Source organism: Arachis ipaensis, chromosome B9, assembly GCF_059453495.1.
Source record: "Arachis ipaensis isolate K30076 ecotype BB chromosome B9, ASM5945349v1, whole genome shotgun sequence".
NCBI classification, from domain to species: Eukaryota; Viridiplantae; Streptophyta; class Magnoliopsida; order Fabales; family Fabaceae; genus Arachis; species Arachis ipaensis.
This window is the reverse complement of record NC_142444.1, coordinates 110,179,707-110,196,513: the sequence shown is the minus strand read 5'-3', so window position 1 is coordinate 110,196,513 and position 16,807 is coordinate 110,179,707. Positions and strand designations below refer to the sequence as shown.

Genomic DNA, 16,807 nt, shown 5'->3' with positions numbered 1-16,807 from the left:
TGAATGCATGATATGAACAGTGCATAGTTGAATCTGAATCAAAAAATGTTAATGTATAAGAAACAGGAATTTAGAGAACTATTATGATTTCTCTGAATTTAATGAAAGTTTAATCCTTGAAGTAAAAGAAACAGCAAAAGAAAAATAAAAGCAAGGTCCAAGGCTCTGAGCATCAATGACTAGGGAGGTTAGACATAATTAAAAGCTCAAAGAGTTATTTGCCTAGTTACATACTTGTGGTGTTCTTGTGGCAAGTAATCCTTGAGACAAAATATTTAGAGTCGAGATCAATTGCATTTAACTGAGTACGCCAAAGGCTTTGAGCACCACTGTCTGGGAGTAACTGAAAAAAAATATCTTAGAACTTAAAGAGAGTTCCCCAGTTAAGTGCTCATGGTGTTTTTGTGTCAAGTAAAACTTGAGACAATACATTTAAAGTCATGACTAGGCTCAAGGTGCAAAGCACCAAGGAAAAGAAAAAAAATTGTTGTGTTCAAGGGTTAAATTGAGTTACAAAAGATCAGAGAATTCATAATATTATCCGGATTCTAATTCCGAATGACAATAACATCCTTCTGATTCAAAGGAGAGTGAGATGCCAAAACTATTCAAGATTGCAATTGTAAACCCCACTATAAGAAGAGACATGAGCTTAATCGAAGTCTCATTCTCATGCAAATTCACACCCTAGGCCTATATTAGTCTTGGTTGCTTGAGGACAAGCAACAATTCAAGTTTGGTGTTGTGATGTGTGAGCATCTTTCCTATCTTTTTCTAGTGAATTTGCATTGAATTTGTTGAGTTTAATCAAGAATTAATTATATTTTAGCCACTATGGATGCTACTTTGAGTCTTGTGCAATTCTGTTTATTTTAGGTAGCATTCGGCTGGATTTGATGGAGTTTCTGCAGCACAAGAACTAAAGGAGATGACAGCGAGGAGCGACGCATACGCGTACCTGACGCGTGCGCGTGATTTGGAACTTTCCATGGTGACGCGTGCGCGTACTTGACGCGTATGCCTGAAAAGCAAAGATGCACAGCGACGCGTGCGCGTACCTGACGCGTACGCGTGAATGACGCGTATGCGTGACATGCGCCACGTGCAGAAAACACAGAAAAATGCTGGAGGCGATTTCTGGGCTGTTTTGACCCAGTTTCCAGCTAAGAAAACACAGATTAGAAGCTGCAAAATGGACGAAACAAGTGGTCCCCATCCATCAATTGAAGACTTGCTGATTATTTGATTAATTCTGATTTAAATTCAAATCTTATTTTGAAGAAAAGATATTATTTTAGTTTTAGAAGATAGATTTTAAATTAATTAAGATTATATATAAAAGGGAATTGGAATTATTCCAGAAGAGAGGATTCCATTCCAGACTACCAAAATACATTTTATCAGAATCCTTATTTTTCTCTCTGAACCATGAGCAACTAAACCTCCACTGTTAAGGTTAGGAGCTCTGTCTATTGTATGGATTGATTTTATTATTTTTCTATTTTAATTCATGACTTGATTTATATTTCCAGAATTATTTTTGTTCTTTATTTTATGAATTTGGGTGGAACGGAAGTGTGACCTCTTTCTAATTGAGTTCTTGTATAACTTGGAAAAGCTCTTTACTTGAACAACATCTTGAAAACATATTCTCCTAAATTTTAATTATCTGGATTTAACGGGATACGTGACATATAATCCTCTTATATTTGGGTAATTAGGATTTTTGTGGCATATAACTAGAATTGAACTTCACCCCCTAATTTGAATTAATTGACCAAGGAATTGGCTGTTGATGAATTTTAGAGGAGACTAGAAAGGTCTAAGGAATTAGGGTCTAGTCACATATAGTTGCCATAAATTAAATCTTGCATGATTAGAATAAATTAATAAGAAAAGTCAATCCAGAAAATACATAACTCTGAAGCCTTAACTACTTTCTCAATACTTTATTCCCAACTTATTTACTTGCTTTTCTTTAATATTCTTGCTATTGTTTAATGTCTTTGAACTCTCAAACATTAGTTTTTGCTTGTCTGACTAAGCCAATCACCCAATTATTGTTGCTTGATCCATCAATCCTCGTGGGATCGACCCTCACTCATCTGAGGTATTACTTAGTATGACCCGGTGCACTTGCCGGTTAGTTTGTGGTTAGAAAATCCGCACCACACAACGGGGCGTCACGGATATCGCCGGTTGCACTCTACTTTTGATGAGTTGGATTTATCAAAGATTTCCTCAATGGTGTCCACCAGATAGAGGAATCTACCAGTATCCGCTAGTAGCGAGGTAACCAAATATTATTTTTGTATTTGCATTAAATATTGTTGTCAATTCATATGGTTTGTTACTTAACGAATCGTACATATCTCCGTTACTATCAGGTTGGTTGGATTGCAGCAACAGAGTAGGGATCAGCATCAGGCCAGGGTCTTGCTTTGGAGGGTTTCAATCGACCGGTTACGGTTCGATGAGGTAAGTCATGAATAAAATATATTGTGATTTTAAATACTTGCTGTGTAGTATTACGGTATATTTTCGACAGTTAGATAGATAGGGTATGGTTACTGATGTCGAACATATTTTTTATTCAGTTTGCATGGAGAGTCTACGATGATCTTGCGATGCAGGCCTTGTGCCTACTCTGGTTCCGTGAGAAGGAGGAGGAGTGGGGTACCTAGTTGTCAGCCGTCCCGCTGGTCTGCTTCAACATTGTCCGGTTTCACCACGTTGATCAGCTGAAATGGCAGTTCAACGCGGAGGAGCAGATGCCAGGCACTCCAGTGAATCTTGACAAGTATGAATCGTGGATAATTTCTTGAATTTATATGACTGTAGTTGTTTGTTATTCTGATAGTGATACTAGTTTATTTACTTACTGTGTTGAACAATAGGTATCTGACCACCACTGGCCGTGGTGAGGATGTCTGGTGGCCGGAGCGACTTCAGCAGTGGTGCGATGGTTGGACCCAGAAGTTCGATCCCGGTCGTAGGATCACCGTGCATCATACGTTTGACACCAAGCCTACTAGAGAGTACTATGATTGGTGGCGTGGGGCTTGCCGTGTGCGACATCTATCGGGGCAGGAGGTTTTGGAAGACCCGAGGCTAGTAGAGTTGCCCCCCGACGTCTAGCCCACTGCCAGCCAGCCGAGAGACAATCTTACCCTCCCGAGGGGCGTGCCGGATCGGAGGAGACGTGCGACGGAGGTTAGAGAGGACACTCGACGACCTAGTAGGAGGGAGCGGGCCAGGCCTCAATGGGCTAGGGGTGATGCAGAGTCTGAGGAGGAAGCGGAGTACAACCACCAGGAAGATAATAGTGATCTGACATCCCACATCACAGTGTGGCTTCACCTACGGGACCGACTGCTCCACCTCCTCCCCCTCCCCCGGGGCACAGAGCGTGGCATTCATCCGGTTCCGCGCGGGCAGCGATCTCGGCCAGCTTGGGATACATCACCACCGGGTTAGTATGAGGGAGGTCCATCCGGGACCCAGCAGGAAGAGGAGGTCCTCCTTGACAAGATCCTCATTGACGACGCCTTCAAGCTTCACACCGTCCTACCCGTCACCATGGATCGGTTAGCCGAGTTATTCCGTACAGGCAGGGAGGTTGGCATCGGGGATTCCCAGCACCCATCAGCTCCCGCCCAGACCACGTTCTGGATGCCCCAGATTTCAACGGCTTCTGGCTCGTCATATGGGACAGGTCTTTGAGCAGGTAGCCAGTACGCGACACCCCCTTTCCACGACTATGTATGTACCTGACCCGGTCCTAGCCTCAGGTGACCCCACTGGCAGCTCCACATTCCCAGCCCCAGCTTCGTTTACATCAATATGCCACAGCTCCACCGTTTGGAGGGCTCCAGCCATATCATGCTCATATTCACCAGGATCCAGCTGCCCTAGTCGGAAATCTTCGACCATCTCGACCTCAGCGCCAGGCTCAGCCTCTGCCATGTGGCACCGGGCACAGGCGCCACCACTAGGATCCCCACCAGCGATGATGATTGCGTATGTGGATTGGAGTTATTTTTATTATATTGTACTTTAGTTAGATTAAGGTTATGTATGTACTTTTGTATTTTAGTTGGATTGTAATTATGTATATTGTTACTAGAACATAAAATATTGCATTCGAAGTTAAAATATTACACATCCAAAGTTACTAGAACATAAAATATCACACTACCAAAAAAACACCAACACATGCCAACTACAGTAAATCTAGAAGCATTGTACGACTTAGGCATCTCCCGTGGGCTGATTAGGACATTCCCTTCTTGAATGACCGACTTGCCTACAGAGGCCACACCGCTTCTCATGTCGCTCGGTCTCGTCCATATCATTCCGGAATCTGGTGGACACGGGTCTTACAGTCGCCTTCCGACGCATGACTAGGTTAGGATGCAATATCGTCCTATGCCACTCCGCCCACATCGACTCGTCAGGGATAGGGGAAAACTCATTCTCATACACCTTGAACACAGCTTCCTATTTGTACACAGGATGCACATACGGGCCCACTCAATGCTAGCTGCGGCGCACCCGGCAAGTGCGTGGTGGCATGGATAGTGGAGAGATTGGAATAAGCAACAATCACACATACCGTCCGAACGAGATACATGAATTGTCATCTTATTTACACTGTAAACGATATATGACTTGGAAATGCAAAACGATAAATATTTTTTAAATTATTTATTTCGATAATTGTTACATTTATTTTATTTCTTTAAATAAAAAATCCTATTCTATATATATACATAAAACATTATATAAATAGTTAAATTGATTACTATCTTTTAGCCTACATGAAGCGCCATATAATATTATATCATAGTAAAAGATTATGATTTGATAAAATATTTTGATTAATAATATTTGAATTAAGTTACACCAATTAAAAAATAGCAGTTCATGTTACTTTTTCGGCTTAATCCTATAAGAAATTATCAACTTCAGCCAATATTTTCTGAAACTGTACTGTTATTTATCTTTATATTTTTCTTTCAACCAATATCATCAGTTTCATTTCTTTCTCCTTTCTAACGCACTATAACTTTACCCCCATGCTATCAGTCATATACTTCCATACCTGATTACCGTTGTTGGCCAATCATTATTAGCCACCCTAAACCTTAATACAAACTGTCATAAAATATTTTTTTCTAAAAATTTAAATTAATAAAAAAAATTTATATAATATATATATATATATATATATATATATATTTTTTTTTTTCAAGAGCTTTTTTTAATTGATTTTTGCATAAATTTTTTTTATTAACTTTATAATGAAGTAATTATTATTTTTTAAAGTTAAAAAAATTATTAACTCTAGAATGTTATGTCACAAAAATTCTGATATTATATTATAAAATTATTTTTTTAAATAATTTAAAATAATAAAAAATATATAAATAATTATATCTCTAATACCAACTATATATGAAATAAATTTCAAAAATTATATATATACTAGCATTTACAAGAAATCAATAACAAATGCTCAGGTACCATCAACGACACGTCCTTATTATATAGATGACAATAGCACTCTGGTTTTATTAAGGATCCATGAAGACTAAAATTAATTAAAGATTATGATTTATGAAATAGAATCGGAGGTGAAATCAAAAGATGCATAAAAAATGAAATTACCATCCCAATTATCATGAATAACTGTGGCCTTACAGTTCTGACCAGCAGCCCACAGCCACATGCAATGGATACAAGTCATCATCAGACCAAGGATGAGCCAATTTTCATATGGAGCCTTCTCTTCAAAATGATTTAATTCTTCATATCTATAACCATATATCACGTATATGAATAGTGTTATATCTTGAATCAACAGTTAAAATAACAACAGTATTACTCTCAAAGTAATTAATAAGTTATTATACCATGATAAAAGAAACAAGAGAAATAGCTAGATTAGCTACTTATTATTCTATTTTTACAAACGGTCTAACCGTCAATAATTTATTAAAATTAATAGAATGCGATTATAATTCAAAAATAACTAAGTCGTCAATAATAAATTTAAGAAATCTTTAAAACAATAAATTTATTTTTAAACATAATTAGAAACGACTCGACTATGATAAGTTAACATTTAATCATAGTCATTAAAATAAGTTACCAACGACTTCAATAAAGTATTTAAATATATTTTTTAATTCAAGTTATAGACTGGTTGGTCATTGATACTTTATTATTCAAATTATACACCTATTGTTTTCACTCAAGGTTCTAAAAACTGGTTTGAATCGGCTGATCGAATCGATCAAACCGAAAACCAGCAAAAAAAGCAGTTTGACTAACATGCATAACCGTCTATTTTAAAAGTTGTTTTTGAATTGTTGAACTGGTTGAGAATCATCTTTCGGTCGAACCTAATCGGGATTCGGATGGGTTTGCTTTTAACAAAGAAACGGTTTTGTTTTGATCAATTAAAAAAAAAAAAAAAGAAAACAGTAACCCTAGGCACTCAGCCACTCTCAGTAACAGCATCTCCTTCCTCTTGAGCTCCTCCCGCACTCCCTCAAAAGCACCTCACTATTGCTTCGTCTAGCCACCGCCGTGTCACCGCCATCATCGCAACTGTTTAAAACCGCCGTCTCACTACGATCATCTCTGCCACTGCTCAAAGCCGATGTTGCCATTGCAACTCGTGTTGTGTCGCTGTGCCGGCTCTATTCTACCACGCTCTAGCCCTTCTCTACTCTAGTCCCGCCGTGCACCACCCTCCTCGGCTTCAGTGTCGCGGTTCAAGCCACTTTTTCTCCAGTTCTACCGCGTCCAGCCTTTCGTCATGCTCTCATTTCTGTGCTCTAGAAGGTATTTTTTTACTATTATTGTTATTTTAATTAGTTTAGGATTGTTAATATGTGATTTTCTTCTTAAATAATTGTTGTCATTATTGTGGTTTAGGATTTTTGATGATGTTCTTGATTCCGTTATGCTATTGTTGTTCTGTTGTCTTTAATTGGTCCTTCCGTTGCTTGTTCGATTTCTAGGCCTCCATTCCTCTGTTGTTGCCACGCTTCTGCCTCTGTTTTTTTCGAGCTTTCACTACAGTATCATCGTGCTTCTGTCGGTGTCCAGCCCTCATTTGAGCTACCTTTTCACCGCGTGTTTGAGCTCCAGCATCATCTGTTCAAGTTTCATCAGAACTTGTGAAAGGTGATGATTTCTTTTTCGTGTTTTTTTTATATTTGGTTGATATTCTTTCTTGGTTTTAACTGTCTTAATTATTGTTGTGGTGCTAATCTTAATTCATGTTGTTGTTGATATTGTTAATTTGATAATTTGATAAATTGTTTGTGGTACTGTTCTTTGACTTTGTTATTGTTAAATTGCTGTATTTTTGCTTAAGTATTGTTGATTTGAACAATTATTTTGATCTAATATAAATTCATGATCTTGATCTTATTAATTTGAAACTTTGATAAGTTGTTGTGGAGGTGCTTTGTGAATTGTGATTGCTAGGCTGTTGTATTTTTGTCTAATTATTAATTTCAATAATTATTTTTATCTGAGTTCATATTTTTAAATTTAGTAATTTGATAAATTATTATTTTTGTTGTGCTATTTTTTATTTTGTGATTATTAATTTGAATAATTGTGATTTTTAATTGTTGTGAGTTTTTATTTAGATGAGATTATATAATTGTGGTTGATGTAATACTTTTAATTTAAATGACATTTTAAAGATTACGTTAGACTATAATTATGTTTTAATATATTTATTTATATTTTATTTATTATTTTATTATAAAATAATTATTTCAGTTAAATTACAATTAAATTGATTGGACTGACAAAATAATAAACTAATAATTAAAAATTCAATGACCGGTTTGATTAATAAAACCTTATTTTTATGAGATAGTTGCTCTCTCTCTCAACCACTACCTAATTAAAATGTCTAAACTATGAGCTTGGACTAGATTATCATGTATAATATACCTATAAAAAAAATGAGGAATGATAAGAGTCAGTAATTTTGATATTTTGTAACCATTAATTGACCATCAATAATATTTTTAATGGTGTGAAATTACATCTAATAATAGGAGATCACTCACATTTATTTTAATAGTTAAGTGCTAACTAAAAAACATAAAAGTTACTGACGCTAAACTTTTCTTAAAAAAAAACCTCTCTCTCACACACATATACACACGCGCACACACACATTAATCATTATCTAACTAAAATGTCTAAAACATGAGCTTGTACTAGATTATCATGTCTAATATACCTATGAACAAATCTCCTCCGATCCCTTTTCTCTCTCTCACACACACAAATTAAAATGTCTAAATTATGAGCTTGTACTAGATTATCATGTCTAATATACTTATAAAAAGAAATTTCCCTCTCTCTCTCTCCACTACTTCATTAAAATGCCTATAATATAAGTTTGTATATACTAGATTATCATGTCTAATATACCTATAAAAAAAAATCTCCGAAGTAATACCAATTTTGACATAATAATTAAATATAAATAGAATCTAAATAATCCATCTGCTTGTGCCCACATACACATATAAATAATCAAAATTATAATTAAAATTTTTTGACAAGTTGATTTTCTTTTCTTTCTTTTTTATTTCATTGTTGTGCCTTATGTCCTAATTCGGGAAATACTTGTTTGCTATTAACTAATGATTTGTGATTAATTTTCATATAAATAATATATTTGGTTTAAAGATTATTTCTCTAAACATGATTTAAAAGGAAATAAATTCATGATTTTATTTCGGTAATTTAAAAGTATAAAATATTTTATATCAAAATAAATTTTAAAACAAGACATATTTTTTTATGTTGCATTAAATATTCAATGTTCAAAATAATTTTTAAGAGAAATAATAATAAAAACCAAAGAAATGAACAACCAAGTTAAATAATCCCGTGATATTATTATGAATATAAATTAAATACTAGTTATCAAATTTGTTTTTATCATTTCTTATTAATTATCTTCTCTCGTCATGCAGCCACCCAAAACAAAAAATCTTCTCTCGTCATGCAACAGACTTAGATGAAGAAGGGAAAAATTAAAGAAAAATTCCACGCGGAGGATGGTTGGAACCCAGAGGAATAGAGGATTAATATATGTTGCTAATTTATTAGAAATGTTTAATAATAAAAAAAGATTAATAAAAAATAGTCCGAATTTATTATATTTAATATTAATTATTATATAATTAATAAATATTAAATAAGATAAATTTTAATTATTTTTTTTATTTCTCTAAAATCACCGTCAATAAATATATTCATATAACGTGTATCGTCATGCATGCAAGTCGCAATAGAAATAATAAAACTAATTTGTAATGTAGAAAATTTTCATGTATTATGTACTATGTAGCTACTTAAATAAAATTGGAGACTATATTAGCACGGTCTTATTATAATAAATCTAGTTTAAGGGCTCTTAGATTGTAATCGTTTATAATTTGACACCTATGTTGCATTATATAAAAAATAAATAATTGAGTTTGAATAACGTGTATTTTATATAGAAGCATTATTTATGGGGAGCTACTCAAATGAAGATGCAAAAAACATCTTTTTATGAAGATGCTTTGTATAAAAATGTGATTTATTGATTTGGCCACACTTCAAATAAAAACAACACTTTTATAACATATCAAAATCTAACCCTACACTCTATCATCTAAGGGTCAAAAAGAAAAATCATCACATGAAGATAATTATAATATCTTCATGGGAGTACCCACCTTATTTATGATAGGTGATGAGGCTAGAGGATGACACCATATATGTTACCGTATGGACGTGACGTAGTGTTAATGGTTGTTAGAGACCATGCATATGAAACTACCTAATTAAGAAGCTAAGATTGCTTACCCCAATCGCCACACTATAAATACTGAGCCGCTGCGGTAGGCTTGACATCCCAACCCAAACTCACATCTCATTTCATTTCCAAAAACCACAAAGCCATAGCCATGGGTGTCTCCTTTAACTTGCACAAATTTGTCCCTAATAACTCCAGGGAGATCATATTCCAAGGGGATGCAACCATTACCGATCATAATGTCATTCGACTCACCAACTTGGACAGCGATGGCAATCCACTAGGGAATAGAGTTGGCCGAGTTTTATTCTCCAACACTGTGCACCTCTACGACCACAGTGGCTTTCGAGCAGGCTTTGAAACCACTTTCATCTTTCGCATCTCAAAACCCTACAATAGCGAATTTGCTCCCGGACCTGGTGACGGTCTTGCCTTTTTCATTACTAATGCCGGCACTGAAATTCCACCTCAATCTTCTGGAAAGTTTCTCGGCCTCTTTAACGATGCATCTGACAGGATTGTTGCTATTGAATTTGATACCTTTTCCAATTTTGAGATTGGAGATCCCAATTATCCCCACATTGGAATTAACATCAACTCTATCAAGTCATCAGCTATTGGTTACTGGAATTGGCATGATGGAGCCGTAACCACTGCAAAAATAACATATAACTCTGCTCTTAAGAAGATAACTGTCAGTGTTTCTACATATCTTGACAGCCAACCCGACACTCTTACATACGACATCGACTTGAGCACTAAGCTTCCTGAAAAGGTTGTGGTAGGGCTATCTGCTTCTACTGGGCAATTCTCACAAAATACCGAGATTTTATCTTGGACCTTCAAGTCCAACTAAAGAGGAACAACGATAAATATTGAATAAGGCGATCCTCTTCCTATCTTGTCGTCAGACTATGTTGTGATTTTTATTTTAATTTGAGTCAATAAGAACAAGCCTACTAGTCTTCAGTTTACCTGAGTAAGTGATATGCCACTACGGATAAGGCAAGGGTAGTCCACTGTAGTTATTGGTCTCTTCAGTGTGCATTTCGTCCATGTTTCTTTGTTTGGGTTTAGATTGTTGTCTTCAATGATATATGCTTGCTTTTCTTTCTGTTTGCGTTTCTGTTTTTCTTTTCTTTTTGTCTTTTCTTTTCAAAAGTAATATAAAATATCATTTGAATAGTTTATACTTTTAGTTAATTACATTGACAAACGATCAAGTGCTAAAAGTTAATGAGTTAGAGGAACAAAATCTTTAAGATATCAAATTGTATATACGGGCGAAGCTTGATAGTTTTTTTTATATAGGTTTTACATCTCCAATTTAGATTACAATCCCGGCTTGTCAGATAATCAATAGGGGTCCAGCTAATTTCTACCAACTCTTATTGGGCTGGACCCAAAATCCTACTGCAATAAAAAATATTTCACTAGAATAACTCAAACCTAAACTTAATTTCATCTTTTACCTTAGTTCACAATACAGATTAAGAAAAGACAACCGTACTGCCCCTGATGAGCCGAATTCACTCCCCATATAAAAATAATGAATTCGTTCTTTTGGCAAACGCACCAAAATTATCGTCAAGTAATAACCCACAGTGGAGTGGGATTGTATCCACAGAGATTGGTAGATTTGAGCAATTTTAATCAATTGGTGAATTAGTCAAGCTAAACAGAATAGATTGTGATTGCAGAATTATAAATGGGCAGAATTATAAATGACTCAAAAGTAAAGAAAAGCAGTAAAATGCAGAAATGGAAATGGCAGGAATGTAAAGGGCAGAAACTTAAATGACTTAATTGTAAATGAGAATGGGATTTGCAGAATGTAAAGAAAGCTATAAAGAAAGTGAAAGATAAGAATATGGGGATTCATTAAGATCAGGAGATGTTGTCTCTTTGGATTAAATCCAGCTCATATCTTCTTCAATCATGCAACTCATTGACCTCTTGGCAATCATGATTGATTGAGCCCCAATCCCTTGGTGACTGAATCTCTCAAATCTTGATCAATAGCCAATTTCTTGGTCTAATTGCTCATGAAGAGAGATATGCTTGGTCCCTGATTATACCACACATCATCATAGGTCCAAGTAGAGGGAGGATTGCATGTCACCATATCCAAACACCAAAACCCAGATCCTACTCAAGTGTGAGAAGGGATTTCTAGCATGGTTTCATGTTTCCTTTTCCAAGGTTCCCATGAAACCTATTTTGCATTCAACCCCTTTTTCAAGATGATTGAACACTAACATTAAACAGAAATTCCTTCTAGAAAATCAAAAAGAAGATGAAGAGAAGAAGAAATTCACTATCGTTAATCCATCAAGTACAACAGAGCTCCCTCTCTCAATGAGAGGGAATTTAGCTACTCATAGCTCAGAGGAAAGTATAAGAGATGGAACAGATGATAAAGTGAAAAGTAAATCTAACTATATCTAATAGCTCCACAACTTAGCTACCTAACTGCTTAACCCCTTTTTCAGTATCTTCATGGGGTATGTATACTACTTCTAGCTCTAGAAAATAAAGGAATTACAAAAGTGAAAAGAAAAATACAATTTGGAGGGAAAAGAAACTCAATAAACGTGATCTCCCAGCTGGCGTGTGGTTGGCGCTTCAGTGGCGTGCCACGCCTAACTCTGAATCTGGCTTGGCGTGCCATGCCTAACTCTCAAATGGCACGCCTTCCTTCATTGGCCTCCCTGGCGTGCCACGCCTTCGAGACCAAGTGGCATGCCCAGGGTTCTTTAAACACTTGTATAGCCTGGCGTGCCACGCCTTCGACTTCAAGTGGCACGCCCAGGCCTTTTTGAAAACCTTGGATAGCCTGGTGTGCCACGCCTTCGAGCCCAAGTGACATGCCCTGGCCTTCTCCCTCTTCTTCTTGCTTCTGGAAAGTTGAACTGGCGTGGCACGCCCAGGGTCTAGCGTGCCACGTCCATTATGTGTGCTTGGACTTCCTCTCTGGAAAATTGAACTAGCGTGGCACGCCCAGGGACTGGCGTGCCACGCCCATTTGTATGCTTGGTTCCAGTAGTTGGCGTGCCACGCCCAGAACTCAAGTGGCACGCCCAGGCCTTCTCTTGGTTGATTGGTGATGATGGCGTGCCATGCCTGAGACTCAAGTGGCACACCTTATATGGTTGGCCTCCCATTTTCCTCTCTGAAAAATATAACTGGCGTGCCACGCCCATTATTCCTCTTTGTTCCAGTGGCTGGCATGCCACGCCCAACATTCAAGTGGCATGCCTAAGTAAGAAGTTAAAGCTGGCGTACCACGCCTTCGACACCAAGTGGCACGCCTAGCCTTTGCTTTGCCCTTTTGCTCATTGGCGTGCCACGCCTTCGACACCAAGTGGCACGCCCAGCCTTTTGGGCCTTCAACTCCTTCTCTGGAAACTTGTACTAGTGTGCCACGCCTTGATGCTCAAGTGGCACGCCCATTGGTGTGTGGCTTTCTCAAGCTTGGCGTGCCACGCCTGGCTTATCAAGTGGCACGCCCAAGTGACTTTTGAAGCTGGCGTGCCACGCCTTCGATACCAAGTGGCACGCCCAGGTGATGGTCCCTTCTAGAGTGATGGAGTGGCGTGTCACGCCCCATGGCTCAAGTGGCACACCCATAGTATGTGAGGGATTAGGCGTGCCACGCCCAACTTGGCGTGCCATGCCCATTCAGTGGCCTTCATCATTGCTCTCTGGAAAACTACACTGGCGTGCCACGCCCAGCTTGTTATGTTGTTTTCTCCCCTTTTTTTATGTCTTTTTCACCTGAAATTCAGCACAAACTCATTTCAAAGCAATGTACCATAATATTCATCAAATGATGCAAGAATTGAAATGATCAAATGAGATTATGCTCTTTTATGGTCCTTTTTATGCAATAAAAAAGGGTAGATGATGCAAGTCATCACAACACCAAACTTAAGCTTTGCTTATCCCATGGAAATCAATGTGAGTAATCCTTAATTGGATTGAGACTTTGACCTTGAATGAATGTAAAAAATTACTAAGAAAGGGACTAAGTATTTAACACATGAATATTTTTGTTTCAATGCTACAAAGAACTCCTAGGTCTTTGAGGGTTTTTCCAAGTATAAGCTTCAGGGCCCTTTTCATTGATTGTCACATTGAAGTAGTAAGAGTTATTTCATTCTCTTTTGGTTGTTCTTTCCTTTTCACTTTGTCTTTTTCATTGACCACGACTCTAAGTGTTTTGTCTCAAGACAACCCTTTAGTTAGGCTTTCAATTAGCACTCCCAAATTAGTTGGCTTTAGGGTACTGGATGTTGAAACACCCTTAGGAATTTACTTGCCTAGGCCTCTTCTTGACACATCTTCACCACAAGCATCTACTAGGTTTTCTAACTCTTTTGAGCTTTTTAGTGTTTCTTTTCACCCTAGTAGTTGATGCTCAGAGCCTTGGGTCTTTATTGCATACTACTTCTTGGTTCTATAGATATTCAAGGGACACCCCTTAGCTCTTACTTGTCATACCTTCTAAGCCTAGTTGCTTTTTGATGAGCGGATAATTTATACGCTTTTTGACATTGTTTTTAGTATGTTTTTAGTAGGATCTAGTTACTTTTAGGGATGTTTTCATTAGTTTTTATGTTAAATTCACATTTCTGGACTTTACTATGAGTTTGTGTGTTTTTCTGTGATTTCAGGTATTTTCTGGCTGAAATTGAGGGACTTGAGCAGAAATCAGATTCAGAGGTTGAAAAAGGACTGCTGATGCTGTTGGATTCTGACCTCCCTGCACTCAAAATGGATTTTCTGGAGCTACAGAACTCGAAATGGCGCGCTTCCAATTGCGTTGGAAAGTAGACATCCAGGGCTTTCCAGAAATATATAATAGTCCATACTTTGGCCAAGAATTGACGACGTAAACTGGCGTTCAACGCCAGCCTTCTGCCCAAATCTGGCGTCCAGCGCCAGAAAAGGATCCAAAACCAGAGTTGAACGCCCAAACTGGCACAGAAACTGGCGTTCAACTCCACAAATGGCCTCTACACGTGCTACACTTAAGCTCAGCCCAAACACACACCAAGTGGGCCCCGGAAGTGGATTTATGCATCAATTACTTACTCATGTAAACCCTAGTGACTAGTTTATTATAAATAGGACCTTTTACTATTGTATTAGGTATCTTTTGATCATCTTAGGATCTTAGGATCATCTTTGGACGCCTGGTTCTTAGATCAGAGGGGCTGGCCATCTCGGCCATGCCTGAACCTTCACTTATGTATTTTCATACGGTAGAGTTTCTACACTCCATAGATTAAGGTGTGGAGCTCTGCTGTTCCTTAAAGATTAATGCAAAGTACTACTGTTTTCTATTCAATTCTTCTTATTTCGCTTCTAAGATATCCATTCGCACCCAAGAACGTGATGAAGGTGATGATTATGTGTGACGCTCATCATCCTTCTCCCTTATGAACGCGTGCCTGACAAACACTTCTGTTCTACATGAAATAAGCTAGAATGAGTATCTCTTAGATCTCCTAACCAGAATCTTCGTGGCGTAAGCTAGAATGATGGCGGCATTCAAGAGAATCCGGAAAGTCTAAACCTTGTCTGTGGTATTCCGAGTAGGATTCAATGATTGAATGACTGTGACGAGCTCCTAACTCGCGATTGCAGGGCGTTAGTGACAGACGCAAAAGGATAGTAAATCCTATTCCAGCATGATCGAGAACCGACAGATGAATAGCCGTGCCGTGACAGGGTGCGTGAGCATATTATTCACCGAGAGGATAAGATGAAGCCATTGGCAAGGGTGATGCCTCCAGACGATTAGCCGTGCCGTGACAGGGCATTGGATCATTTTCCCGAGAGATGACCGAAAGTAGCCATTGACAGTGGTGATGTATCACATAAAGCCAGCCATGGAAAGGAGTAAGACTGATTGGATGAAGATAGCAGGAAAGTAGAGGTTCAGAGGAACGAAAAGCATCTCCATTCGCTTATCTGAAATTCCTACCAATGATTTACATAAGTATTTCTATCCCTATCTTATTATATTAAATTCGAAAACACTATCATCACTTTATATCTGCCTGACTGAGATTTACAAGGTGACCATAGCTTGCTTCATACCAACAATCTCTGTGGGATTCGACCCTTACTCACGTAAGGTATTACTTGGACGACCCAGTGCACTTGCTGGTTAGTTGTATCGAAGTTGTGACAATTATGAATTAAGATCAGAGCACCAAGCTTTGGAGCCATTACCAGGATCTATTCGAGCCTGGAGATCACAATTTCGTGTACCAAGTTTTTGGCGCCGTTGCCGGGGATTGTTTGAGTTTTCGGCAAGCTTTTGGTCCGGTAACATCAGTGCCAAGTCTGATCCGGCAACAACGCCAAGTTTTTGGCGCCGTTGCCGGGGATTGTTTGAGTTTGGACAACTGACGGTTCATCTTGTTGCTCAGATTAGGTAATTTTCTTTTTATTTTCTTTTCAAAAATTTTTCAAAAATAATTTCAAAAATCTCTCATCTATTTTCGAAAAAAAATAAAAATGTTTTCAAAAAAATTTCGTTCAAAATTTTTAAGAATGAATTCTAGTGTTTCATGAAGCATGTGAAGCCTGGCTGGCTGTAAAGCCATGTCTAAATTTATTTGGACTGAGGCTTGCAATTTGTTATCAAAGAGCAATATACTCTCGTGTTAAAGGCTAAGGCTTGGCTGGCCATTGGCCATGTCTAGTGTTTTGGACCGGAGCTTTCATTGAAAGCTTGGCTGGCTAGTGAGCCATGTCTAATTCCTGGACTGAAGCTTTAGACTAACATGGCAAGATTCCTGGAATTCATATTAAAAATTTTGGAATCCTTATTTTTCTTTTAATTTTCGAAAAATATAAAATAAAAATCCAAAAAAATTAGAAAATCATAAAAATCAAAAATATTTTTCTGTTTCTTGTTTGAGTCTTGAGTCATGTTAT

General features: G+C 37.5%; 2 pseudogenes; one reads left to right on the top strand and one right to left on the bottom strand.

Annotated features, from left to right (window-relative positions):
- Window positions 1-5,617: 5,617 nt before the first annotated feature.
- LOC148545880 (4,5-DOPA dioxygenase extradiol-like) overlaps window positions 5,618-16,807 on the bottom strand; it is a 173,541-nt pseudogene continuing 162,351 nt past the window's right edge.
- LOC107617010 (lectin pseudogene) lies at window positions 10,005-10,709 on the top strand (annotated as a pseudogene).